The following is a 13216-nucleotide window of genomic DNA, read 5'->3' on the forward strand; positions in this document are numbered from 1 at the left end:
CAATGTTGTGTAAGGATAAAATTGAACCCCTTACAAACTATAAGAAAAAATGAATTAATTAAAAAAATTAGATTATCAACTATTTTACTGGCCAATTAGATGTTGTCATACTACCCTCCTGATTATTCTTTCACTTACTGATATACTTACCCAGTGATTGTTCAAGAGCCTACCAAGCAGCAGACACAAATGCACCACGATACAACAGTTGAATACCGTCCCCTGATACCATTTATACATATTAGCATATTCTAAGTTTTACTGTTCTCACAGTCAAGATACTCATCCACATGTCCTGAAAGCAGCTCTATTTAGACATTGGAAAAGAGTGGATTTTCCATGCCTCTATATAGTACCTAACACTTTCAATATCCTAGGCATCATGCTGAGTTGCTTGAAGAGATTATCACATACAATCCTCATCCTTTAAAAGTACCATAGTATTTTATTATTCCAATTATTACAGGTGAGGAAACTTAGTCACAGAAAGCTTAAATGATCTGCCCTAGGTCACATGCTAGAAAATGCTGGAGTCAAAATTTCAAACCTAACTAAACCTCAATACACAACTAGTAGGTATAATTAACACTATGCTTTGCCACCTCCCAATAAGACCTTTAAGGTTATGCTGTGACACCCCCATGTGCTCAGAGAAGAGGAACAAACCGAGTAAGTTTACTTATCTGTTCATTAAGCATTTACTCAGTGCCTACTATGAGCTATGTTCATTGTGTTTGTCAAAATATGTTTGTATATGTGCCAGGTGTGCTCAGATGTACACCATGGAGGTTCCACACAGAGTCTCAGAAGAAATATGGCTCATTCTCCAAGAGATTCATATCTTTAAGGGTAGGAGAGTATATTCTCATGTTAAAATAAAGAGAGATATATTGGAATAGAATGTGAAATTCATGCAAGTTTTAAAAACATTTGAAAGTTCTCAGAGATTTCCCACTTTGCAGTAGCATCTACCTTGCTCTAAGTCTCAGAACTCATGTGGCCCATGCCTGTGGTGGGAACACTCTAAGGCTGAAAGTATCCTAAATGTTAGCTATTATATAGAGTGTAGGTTCTAGAATCAGGAGACCTGGGTTTACCTCATTATATTTTGTTGTTGTTGTTATCTCTCATGTACTATTCCCCAAGTATACTGGACTTCTTTCTGTTTCTACACACTCCACTCCGGTGAAATTCTCTTTCCGTAGATTTTATGCCTGGTCCGTCTCAACACTTAGCTTCACCTTAACTTTCACTTTTTCAAAACTTCCTTGAACTGTTCTATCAGAAGTCATGTTCTATGACCATAATCACTGTATTTGGCATTATAGTTAATTTTTTCATAGTATATATATTCCATATATTTACTTTTCATATAGAAAGTATTTATTTTGTATTTATTTTATTTCCTATTTTTATTACAGGGATTTAAGCATTCCAAAGCAGGAAACTTGTCTGCTTATTCACAGCTTTACTCCTAGTCCCCGGAACAATGCTTACCTTAAAAGGCATTTGATAAGATTTGTTAAATGACTGAGTAAATGATGTAGAGTGCAAATCATCTGAAACTTAATTAACCTTTCTTCCTCAGTTTCTATTACAAGGGGGAGAAACCAAACAATCAAATTTAAAAATGAGTAGAGGATCTGAATAGACACTTTTTCTAAAGAAGACACACAGATGGCCAACAGGTACATGAAGACATGCTCAAGATCACTAATCATCAGGGAAATGCAAATCAAAATCACAATGAGATTTCACTCTACACCAGTCAGAATGGCTAGTATCAAAAGACAAGAAAAAAAAGTGTTGTCAAGGATGTGAGAAAAGGGAACCATTGTGCAGTGTTGGTGAGAATGTAAATTGGGACAACCACTGTGGGAAAAAAGTATGGAGTTTCCTCAAAAATTAAAAATAGAAATAACATATGATCCAGTAATTCCACTACTGGTATTTACCCAAAGAAAATGAAAACACTAATTCAAAAAGATATCTGCACCCCTATGTTCATTGTAATATTATTTACAAAAGCCAAGATTGGAAGCAACTCAAATGTCCATCTATAAATAAATGGATAAAGAAGATATAGTACACACACACACACACACACACACACACACACACACATAATGGAATATTAAAAAAGAATGAGATCTTGCCATTTGCAACAACATGAATGGGCCTAAAGGATATCATGCTAGGTAAAGTAAATCAGAAACATAAAGATATAAACCATTTGATTTCACTTATATATGAAATCTAAAAACAAAACAAACAAACGACAAACAAACTCTTAAACACAGAGAACTGGTGGTTGCCAGAGGGAGATTGGTAGGGAGATGAGCGAAATAAAGGGGATTGATTAAAAATAACAGACTTCCAGCTATAAATTAAATGTCACAGAGATAAAAAGTATAGTAAAGGGAATATAGTCAATAATATACTAATAATATTGTATAGTGACAGATGGTGACTACATTTGTCATGGTAAGCATTGAGTAACATATAGAATTGTTGAATCAATATGTTTTACACCTGAAACTAATATAGCATTGCATATTAATTATATTTTAATAAAAAAGTCATAAAAGGAGGAAAATATTATGGCATTTTTCCATAGTGTCATCACAAAGATTTATAAAATATATAAAAAGTGCTTATAAGAATTCCCGGCATATAGTAAGCACTTAATGTGAGCTGTTGTTATTATAACAGAAAGACTCATAAGAATCTATGCGTATAACAAAAAGCACTTTTCTTTATTTTCCATATTTCATGGAGACTGTATTGAAGAGGCATTCTAAATTAAAAATATACAGATTCTGGGTGCCTGGGTGGCCCATTCAGTTAAGCATCAACCTTTCGATTTCAGCTCCGATCATTGTCTCACTATTCCTGGGATGAGCCTGGTGTCAGGCTCTTCACTGACAGCATGATGCCTGCTTGGGATTCTCTCTCACTCTCTCTCTCTGCTCCCACCCAACTCATGCTTTCTCTCTCAAAATAAATAAATAAACATGAAAAAATAAATGTATACAGAGTTTTTAAACCTACCTTTTCAAACTACAACTAAGCATCAGGTAGATTTATGTTGGTCTTGTCAACTGGTGCCCATAAGCTAAATTCCCAAAGAGTAGTGCAAATCATAAAATCCTTCCCTCATAAAAAGGCTATAAAATTTAAGCAATAAAGTAAAAGACATTGGCCATTATGATTAATGGCAAGGGCATGGACAGAAACCTGCTTCATCTGGGTAATATGTTATAAATGCTTGCATTGTGGATGTTTGTTTATGCATTTATGTATTTGGTGCTGACCATCACACAGAAAAATGACAATGATGCTTGTGCTTTTTTATTTGAAATCATAAACATTAAATTGAGCCTGCTCCATTGCTATAGAAATTAGTCTATGTGTTCTTTATCAAAAACTTCTCTTTTTAGAATATCTTCTATGTTAAAAACATTTTGGTGTCAAGTGGGCATTTTACCCTAAAATCTTTTCTTTTAATCTGTCTAAAAATTGGAGTTTATTTATCTATTATAATTTCAAAATTATATATTAAGATTGGATTCTTTTTCACAGGTTGGTAAACAGTCACATCTATCTCATTTCCAAGCATTTAAAAAATATCGCCTGATGGCCTATTACAAATTCTGTTACAGGTGCTCGGGAAATAGCAGTATATACAGAAAACCAAGTCCTATCAATGATATTTACATTCTAAGGTTGGGGAGAAAGTGTCCAAGTGTCGAAATTAGGTTTCCAATGCATTTTTAATCTCAACTCTGGCTTAATTCTGTCTGATGGATCCAAGGGCCATTTTTGAAGTTTTGTTATCTGAGCTAGAATGCAGCCAGAATAACTGTTATGCTAACAAGCACTCTGCTTTCTAAAGTTAAAGAAGACCATTTTCTAACATAAACCACGATTCCTTGTAGCTGGTAGTGATAGGCTCTGTGTACTTCTCTTTTATTGAGTAGTAACAAGTGTCCTGCCCACTATCTTTTCAACTCCTCTCTCAGCCACCTGTATCTGCTATTCTTGTTGTCCTATTATTTCTTCTCTTCCTCTCCATTTATTTAGTTCAATTTTCTCCGATTTCACCATCCTTGTGTTCTGTATACAGTCTATTTTATTATGAACAAAGTGGCTTTAATTTTTTACAATAATTTTTATATCATGAAAACAAAATATGAAAACAAAAGTATCAATATAAGATACTCATAAAATTAAAAAAAAATTTAAAAAGAGCATTGATATTGCCCCAATGGCACAACCAGATATACCATTTTTGGCATGCTGTGTTTGCCTATACTCTTTTTCTTTTCCACATGTATACCATTACTAAATAAATGCTTTTTCTGAATTGCTGATATTTTCTACATTGTGGAGGAAGCCAATTAGCGCACAGTAAGTCAATCACTCTGGTCCTTTGTTTCTCTATATACACTTCTTCTCACTCCTTCTCAAAGGAGGAGAAATCAGACTAGTGAGTTTGGAAGTGGAAACTGGTGAGTTGCCCAGCCCCTTCTTTTCATTCTCTTGGCACCCAGTGCCTACAAAGGAGCATACTTTCTGTTCTTCTTCTCCATGTAGTAAGTCTTAGTAAAGTGGGCACCCAGTGGGAAATCTCTCCCAGCCCAACTCTGTTGAAGATTGATAGGGAACTCTAATTTTGGTGTAAGTATTAGAAAACCTACTTGCCATTTTCATCATTAGCAGGATTTTTTATTTTTTATTTTTTTGGTACTAAAAATGATATACTTACCCTTCATTCTGAGGAAATTTTTATCTTATTTTTCAATTTGTTCAGAACCTGGGCAGCAAAGAAGGATGTTGCTTTATTCCTTTCACAGAGACCAAAACATACAAGCTTTGTGATGGATGCTGTGATGTACCACCTGGGTGTCCCTTCCATAAAGACTTGTCCCAGCCCCTAGAACTAGCACCTTCAAGGATCATACCTCAGGTGAGAAGAGGATCTTATCCAAGGTCATGTACCTCCTTGCGAAGTCCACATCCAGTAAATGATTGATGCAGGGATATAAAATCTTGGCCCATCTTTTGGGACATCCAATGGCTACTCTAGCTCCACAGCTCCCTGAGTGTCAAAAAAAGTCATAATTAGGCATAGGTCACAGCTTTATTTCTGTTGCTTACAAGTACTTCCTTTCTCTCCATTCTACAGGAATTGTTCCCAAGGACTCTCCTTAAGAAATAGCCAGCATATCAACTTTTGTCTCTGAGTCTACTGAGTCTGCTTCCTGAGAAATTTAACCTCTCACATTCGTGCATGTAAATACACACACATCATTATTATTAAAGATATTTGTTATAATATTATTAAACAGTGTAATAGTAGAGGAATAACATTATATTCAATGGTGATTCCATACTCTATCTAACACCTGCTCTTGGACATTAATAACGTTTCTAATTCTTGCCATTTTATTTATTTTTATTTTTTTATACAATTTATTTTTTTTTCAGTATATGAAGTTTATTGTCAAATTGGTTTCCATACAACACCCAGTGCTCATCCCAAAAGGTGCTCTCCTCAATACCCATCAGCCACCCTCCCTTCCCTCCCACCCCCCATCAACCCTCAGTTTCTTCTCAGGTTTTAAGAGTCTCTTATGCTTTGGCTCTCTCCCACTCTAACCTCTTTTTTTTTTCCTTCCCCTCCCCCATGGGTTTCTGTGAAGTTTCTCAGGATCCACATAAGAGTGAAACCATATGGTATCTGTCTTTCTCTGTATGGCTTATTTCACTTAGCATCACACTCTCCAGTTCCATCCACATTGCTACAAAAGGCCGTATTTCATTCTTTCTCATTGCCACGTAGTATTCCATTGTGTATATAAACCACAATTTCTTTATCCATTCATCAGTTGATGGACATTTAGGCTCTTTCCATAATTTGGCTATTGTTGAGACTGCTGCTATAAACACTGAGGTACAAGTGCCCCTATGCATCAGTACTCCTGTATCCCTTGGATAAATTCCTAGCAGTGCTATTGCTGGGTCATAGAGTAGGTCTATTTTTAATTTTCTGAGGAACCTCCATACTGCTTTCCAGAGTGGCTGCACCAATTTGCATTCCCACTAACAGTGCAAGAGGGTTCCCGTTTCTCCACATCCTCGCCAGCATCTATAGTCTCCTGATTTGTTCATTTCGGCCACTCTGACTGACGTGAGGTGATATCTGAGTGTGGTTTTGATTTGTATTTCCCTGATAAGGAGCGACGTTGAACATCTTTTCATGTGCCTGTTGGCCATCCGGATGTCTTCTTTAGAGAAGTGTCTATTCATGTTTTCTGCCCATTTCTTCACTGGGTTATTTGTTTTTCGGGTGTGGAGTTTGGTGAGATCTTTATAGATTTTGGTTACTAGCCCTTTGTCCGATATGTCATTTGCCAATATCTTTTCTCATTCCGTTGGTTGCCTTTTAGTTTTGTTGGTTGTTTCCTTTGCTGTGCAGAAGCTTTTTATCTTCATAAGGTCCCAGTAATTCATTTTTGCTTTTAATTCCCTTGCCTTTGGGGATGTGTCGAGTAAGAGATTGCTACGGCTGAGGTCAGAGAGGTCTTTTCCTGCTTTCTCCTCTAGGGTTTTGATGGTTTCCTGTCTCACATTCAGGTCCTTTATCCATTTTGAATTTATTTTTGTGAAAGGTGTGAGAAAGTGGTGTAGTTTCAACCTTCTGCATGTTTCTGTCCAGTTCTCCCAGCACCATTTGTTAAAGAGACTGTCTTTTTTCCATTGGATGTTCTTTCCTGCTTTGTCAAAGATGAGTTGGCCATACGTTTGTGGGTCTAGTTCTGGGGTTTCTATTCTATTCCATTGGTCTATGTGTCTGTTTTTGTGCCAATACCATGCTGTCTTTACAGCTTTGTAGTAGAGGCTAAAGTCTGGGATTGTGATGCCTCCTGCTTTGGTCTTCTTCTTCAAAATTACTTTGGCTATTCGGGGCCTTTTGTGGTTCCATATGAATTTTAGGATTGCTTGTTCTAGCTTCGAGAAGAATGCTGGTGCAATTTTGATTGGGATTGCATTGAATGTGTAGATAGCTTTGGGTAGTATTGACATTTTGACAATATTTATTCTTCCAACCCATGAGCAGGGAATGTCTTTCCATTTCTTTAGATCTTCTTCGATTACCTTCATAAGCTTTCTATAGTTTTCAGCATACAGATCTTTTACATCTTTGGTTAGATTTATTCCTAGGTATTTTATGCTTCTTGATGCAATTGTGAATGGGATCAGTTTCTTTATTTGTCTTTCTGTTGCTTCATTGTTAGTGTATAAGAATGCAACGGATTTCTGTACATTGATTTTGTATCCTGCAACTTTGCTGAATTCATGTATCAGTTCTAGCAGACTTTTGGTGGAGTCTATTGGATTTTCCATGTATAATATCATGTCATCTGCAAAAAGCAAAAGCTTGACTTCATCTTTGCCAATTTTGATGCCTTTGATTTCCTTTTGTTGTCTGATTGCTGATGCTAGAACTTCCAACACTATGTTAAACAACAGCGGTGAGCGTGGGCATCCCTGTCGTGTTCCTGATCTCAGGGAAAAAGCTCTCAGTTTTTCCCCATTGAGGATGATGTTAGCTGTGGGCTTTTCATAAATGGCTTTTATGATGTGTAAGTATGTTCCTTCTATCCCGACTTTCTCAAGGGTTTTTATTAAGAAAGAGTGCTGGATTTTGTCAAAGGCCTTTTCTGCATCGATTGACAGGATCATATGGTTCTTCTCTTTTCTTTTATTAATGTGATGTATCACGTTGATTGATTTGTGAATGTTGAACCAGCCCTGTATCCCAGGAATGAATCCCACTTGATCATGGTGAATAATTCTTTTTATATGCTGTGGAATTGGATTTGCTAGTATCTTATTGAGAATTTTTGCATCCATATTCATCAGAGATATTGGCCTGTAGTTCTCTTTTTTTACTGGGTCTCTGTCTGGTTTAGGAATCAAAGTAATACTGGCTTCATAGAATGAGTCTGGAAGTTTTCCTTCCCTTTCTATTTCTTGGAATAGCTTGAGAAGGATAGGTATTATCTCTGCTTTAAACGTCTGATAGAACTCCCCTGGGAAGCCATCTGGTCCTGGACTCTTATTTGTTGGGAGAATTTTGATAACTGATTCAATTTCTTCGCTAGTTATGGGTCTGTTCAAGCTTTCTATTTCCTCCTGATTGAGTTTTGGAAGAGTGTGGGTGTTTAGGAATTTGTCCATTTCTTCCAGGTTGTCCAATTTGTTGCCATATAATTTTTCATAGTATTCCCTGATAATTGTTTGTATCTCTGAGGGATTAGTTGTAATAGTTCCATTTTCATTCATGATTTTATCTATTTGGGTCATCTCCCTTTTCTTTTTGAGAAGCCTGGCTAGAGGTTTGTCAATGTTGTTTATTTTTTCAAAAAACCAACTCTTGGTTTCATTGATCTGCTCTACAGTTTTTTTAGATTCTATATTGTTTATTTCTGCTCTGATCTTTATTATTTCTCTTCTTCTGCTGGGTTTAGGCTGCCTTTGCTGTTTTGCTTCTATTTCCTTTAGGTGTGCTGTTAGATTTTGTATTTGGGATTTTTCTTGTTTCTTGAGATAGGCCTGGATTGCAATGTATTTTCCTCTCAGGACTGCCTTTGCTGCATCCCAAAGTGTCTGGATTGTTGTATTTTCATTTTCATTTGTTTCCATATATTTTTTAATTTCTTCTCTAATTGCCTGGTTGACCCACTCATTCTTTAGTAGGGTGTTCTTTAACCTCCATGCTTTTGGAGGTTTTCCAAACTTATTACCGTGGTTGATTTCAAGCTTCATAGCATTGTGGTCTGAAAGTATGCATGGTATAATTTCAATTCTTGTAAACTTATGAAGGGCTGTTTTGTGTCCCAGTATATGATCTATCTTGGAGAATGTTCCATGTGCACTCGAGAAGAAAGTATATTCTGTTGCTTTGGGATGCAGAGTTGTAAATAGATCTGTCAAGTCCATCTGATCCAATGTATCATTCAGGGCCCTTGTTTCTTTATTGACCGTGTGTCTAGATGATCTATCCATTTCTGTAAGTGGAGTGTTAAAGTCCCCTGCAATTACCACATTCTTATCAATAAGGTTGCTTATGTTTATGAGTAATTTTTTTATATATTTGGGGGCTCCAGTATTTGGCACATAGACATTTATAATTGTTAGCTCTTCCTGATGGATAGACCCTGTGATTATTATATAATGCCCTTCTTCATCTCTTGTTACAGCCTTTAATTTAAAGTCTAGTTTGTCTGATATAAGTATGGCTACTCCAGCTTTCTTTGGCTTCCAGTAGCATGACAAATAGTTCTCAATCCCCTCACTCTCAATCTAAAGGTGTCCTCAGATCTAAAATGAGTCTCTGTAGACAGCAAATAGATGGGTCTTGTTTTTTTATCCATTCTGATACCCTATGTCTTTTGGTTGGTGCATTTCATCCATTTACATTCAGTGTTATTATAGAAAGATACGGGTTTAGAGTCATTGTCATGTCTATGTTTTATGCTTGTATCGATGTCTCTGGTACTTTGTCTCACAGGATCCCCCTTAGGATCTCTTGTAGGGCTGGTTTAGTGGTGACGAATTCCTTCAGTTTTTGTTTGTTTAGGAAGACCTTTATCTCTCCTTCTATTCTAAATGACAGACTTGCTGGATAAAGGATTCTCGGCTGCATATTTTTTCTGTTTAGCACACTGAAGGTATCGTGCCAAACCTTTCTGGCCTGCCAAGTTTCAAAGGAGAGATCAGTCACGAGTCTTATAGGTCTCCCTTTATATGTGAGGGCACGTTTATCCCTTGCTGCTTTCAGAATTTTCTCTTTATCCTTGTATTTTGCCAGTTTCACTATGATATGTCGTGCAGAAGATTGATTCAAGTTACGTCTGAAGGGAGTTCTCTGTGCCTCTTGGATTTCAATGCCTTTTTCCTTCCCCAGTTCAGGGAACTTCTCAGCTATTATTTCTTCAAGTACACCTTCAGCACCTTTCCCTCTCTCTTCCTCCTCTGGGATACCAATTATGCGTATATTATTTCTTTTTAGTGTATCACTTAGTTCTCTAATATTCCCCTCATACTCCTGGATTTTTTTATCTATCTTTTTCTCTGCTTCCTCTTTTTCCATAACTTTATCTTCTAGTTCACCTATTCTCTCCTCTGCCTCTTCAATCCGAGCCGTCAACGTTTCCATTTTGTTTTGCATTTCGTTTAAAGCGTTTTTCAGCTCCTCGTGACTTTTCCTAAGTCCCTTGATCTCTGTAGCAAGAGATTCTCTGCTGTCCTCTATGCTGTTTTCAAGCCCAGCGATTAATTTTATGACTATTATTCTAAATTCACTTTCTGTTATATTATTTAAATCCTTTTTGATCAGTTCATTAGCTGTTGTTATTTCCTGGAGATTCTTCTGAGGGGAATTCTTCCATTTAGTCATTTTGGATAGTCCCTGGAGTGGTGAGGACCTGCAGGGCACTTCCCCTGTGCTGTGGTGTATAACTGGAGTTGGTGGGTGGGGCCGCAGTCCGCCCTGATGTCTGCCCCCAGCCCACTGCTGGGGCCACAGTCAGACTGGTGTGTGCCTTCTCTTCCCCTCTCCTAGGGGCGGGATTCCCTGTGGGGTGGCGTGGCCCGTCTGGGCTACTTGCACACTGCCAGGCTTGTGGTGCTGGGGATCTGGCGTATTAGCTGGGGTGGGTAGGCAAGGTGCACGGGGGCAGGAGGGGCAGGCTTAGCTCACTTCTCCTTAGGTGATCCACTTCAGGAGGGGCCCTGTGGCAGCGGGAGGGAGTCAGATCCGCTGCTGGAGGTTTGGCTCCGCAGAAGCACAGAGTTGGGTGTTTGCGCAGAGGAGCCAGCAAGTTTCCTGACAGGAACTGGTTCCCTTTGGGATTTTGGCTGGGGGATGGGCGAGGGAGATGGCGCTGGCGAGCGCCTTTGTTCCCCACCAAACTGAGCTCTGTCGTCCGGGGGCTCAGCAACTCTCCCTCCCTTTGTCCTCCAGCCTTCCCGCTTTCTGAGCAGAGCTGTTAGCTTATGACTTCCCAGAGCTAAGTTGTGCTTGCTGTCGTAACACACTCCTTCTGGCCCCTCCGCTTTTGCCTGCCAGACTCGGGGGCTCTGCTTGGCCTGCAAGCCGCCCCTCCGCCCCGGCTCCCTCCTTCCAGTCCGTGGAGTGCGCACCACCTCTCCGCCCTTCCTACCCTCTTCTGTGGGCCTCTCGTCTGCGCTTGGCTCCGGAGACTCCGTTCTGCTAATCCTCTGGTGGTTTTCTGGGTTATTTAGGCAGGTGTAGGTGGAATCTAAGTGATCAGCAGGACGGGCGGTGAGCCCAGGGTCCTCCTATGCCGCCATCTTCCCTCATTCTTCCTCTGGCAAATTTCAGCCCCCAGGTTTTTATCCGCCCTAATTCTTGCCATTTTAAATATCACATCACAAACACTCTTGTTCACAAATATTTTTGCACATATATGCTTATATATGCAGGAAAAATTTTAAAGAGTGAAATTACTAAGTAAAAGGACATGCATATTTTAAAACCTTTTTGATACTAATGCCAAATAGACTGCTGAAAAAGCTTACACCAATATATACTCATGCCAGTAGGGAAAGTGAAAATCTATGTGAAAACACTTTTACTAACACTGATGTTTAGTTTTTTTTTTTTTTTTCATATTTATTTATTTTGGGGCAGAGCAGGGGGAGAGGTGGAAAGAGAGGGAGACATAGAATCCAAAGTAGGCTCCAGGCTCTGAGCTGTCAGCACACAGCCCGATGCAGGGCTTCAACCCATGGACTGTGAGATCATCACCTGAGCTGAAATCAGAGGCTTAACTGACTGAGCCACCCAGGAAACTGATGTTTAACACTGATGTTTAAAATAATGTATTTTCTACTTATTCAATTATGTTTTTATTATATTATTAGTGATTTAGAAATTTTATTTATATATTTATTAGCCAATATTATCTTTTTTCTTATGATTTATGTATCTATATATCTTTATTTTTCTAGGTTGTTAGTTTTCCTAATAATTTTTTATATAAAGCTCTTTAAAACTGAAAATAATTGACCTTTTTATAGTACTAAGGTTAGTATGAAAGAAAGTGATCATTCTCTCCATTTAAGACAGAGTTCTTTTATAATATAGGCTGTATCAACGATTCTGAACTAGGGATAATTTTGCCTCCCAGAGGATTTGGCAATATCTGGAGACAGTTTTGATTGTAATGACTTTGGTGTAGAGGGCAGGAGAGGCTATTGGAATCTAGTGAGTAAAGACTGTTAAACATCCTACAATGTACAGAAAAGTCTTCTACAACAAAGAATTAACCAGTCCAAAATGTCAACTTTTCTAAGATTGAGAAACCCTGGTTTGCACAAAGAATTCTGCAAACTTGTTGACTGAGTTTATTCATTGGAGATGTACATGTGTGTAAAATTTTCCAATTATATTTTCTGACTTGTTAATGTAGGATGAAATGAATGACTTTTACTTGTATATTTTACTTGTACATTTACTTGTATATTGTATATTTTATAACTCTAAACCTTAAGTTTTTAGTCTTTATATGTTTGATATTTATTCTCCTAGGCTTTCTATTTAATATTTTTTTCCTGATAGCAGTATAAGTGTTATAATTTTGAAATTATTTTGTATATAATGTATGAAAGAAAAATAAATAAGTATATTGATATTACTAGAAATCTGGGTTTTCAGTTCCTCCAGGACTCTACATGCTGAACATGACTCTTACTTTATTTATAGTATAGAGGTGTTACATGCTACAGTATTTCCTTATATAACATCTTCAGTTATAATAACTACTATGTACTGAGTATGGTATGTGTCACTCTTCTCATTGTGTATATAATGCACTCCATTTGTTCCCCCATAATAATTCTATGATGTGGGTATTATTTCCCTCACTTTACAAATGAAGTCCAGAGATATTAAAAAATATATCAAATGCCACCCAACTAAAATATGGCAAAGATTCTAAGTTTTCCATGTCCATCTACAAAGCCTATGCCCCTCTATCTAAAATATAAAAAATGGAGCTAAAATATCCTAGTGAATTCAAATATTTAGCTTATAGTTGATACCATATTCTCTTGCAGATAAACTTTGGGGATTATTTTGCCAGGTACCACCTATGTTTGAGACTTTGACTGGAATTAGGTG

The sequence above is a fragment of the Panthera uncia genome, assembly GCF_023721935.1.
Source record: "Panthera uncia isolate 11264 chromosome C1 unlocalized genomic scaffold, Puncia_PCG_1.0 HiC_scaffold_4, whole genome shotgun sequence".
NCBI lineage: Eukaryota > Metazoa > Chordata > Mammalia > Carnivora > Felidae > Panthera > Panthera uncia.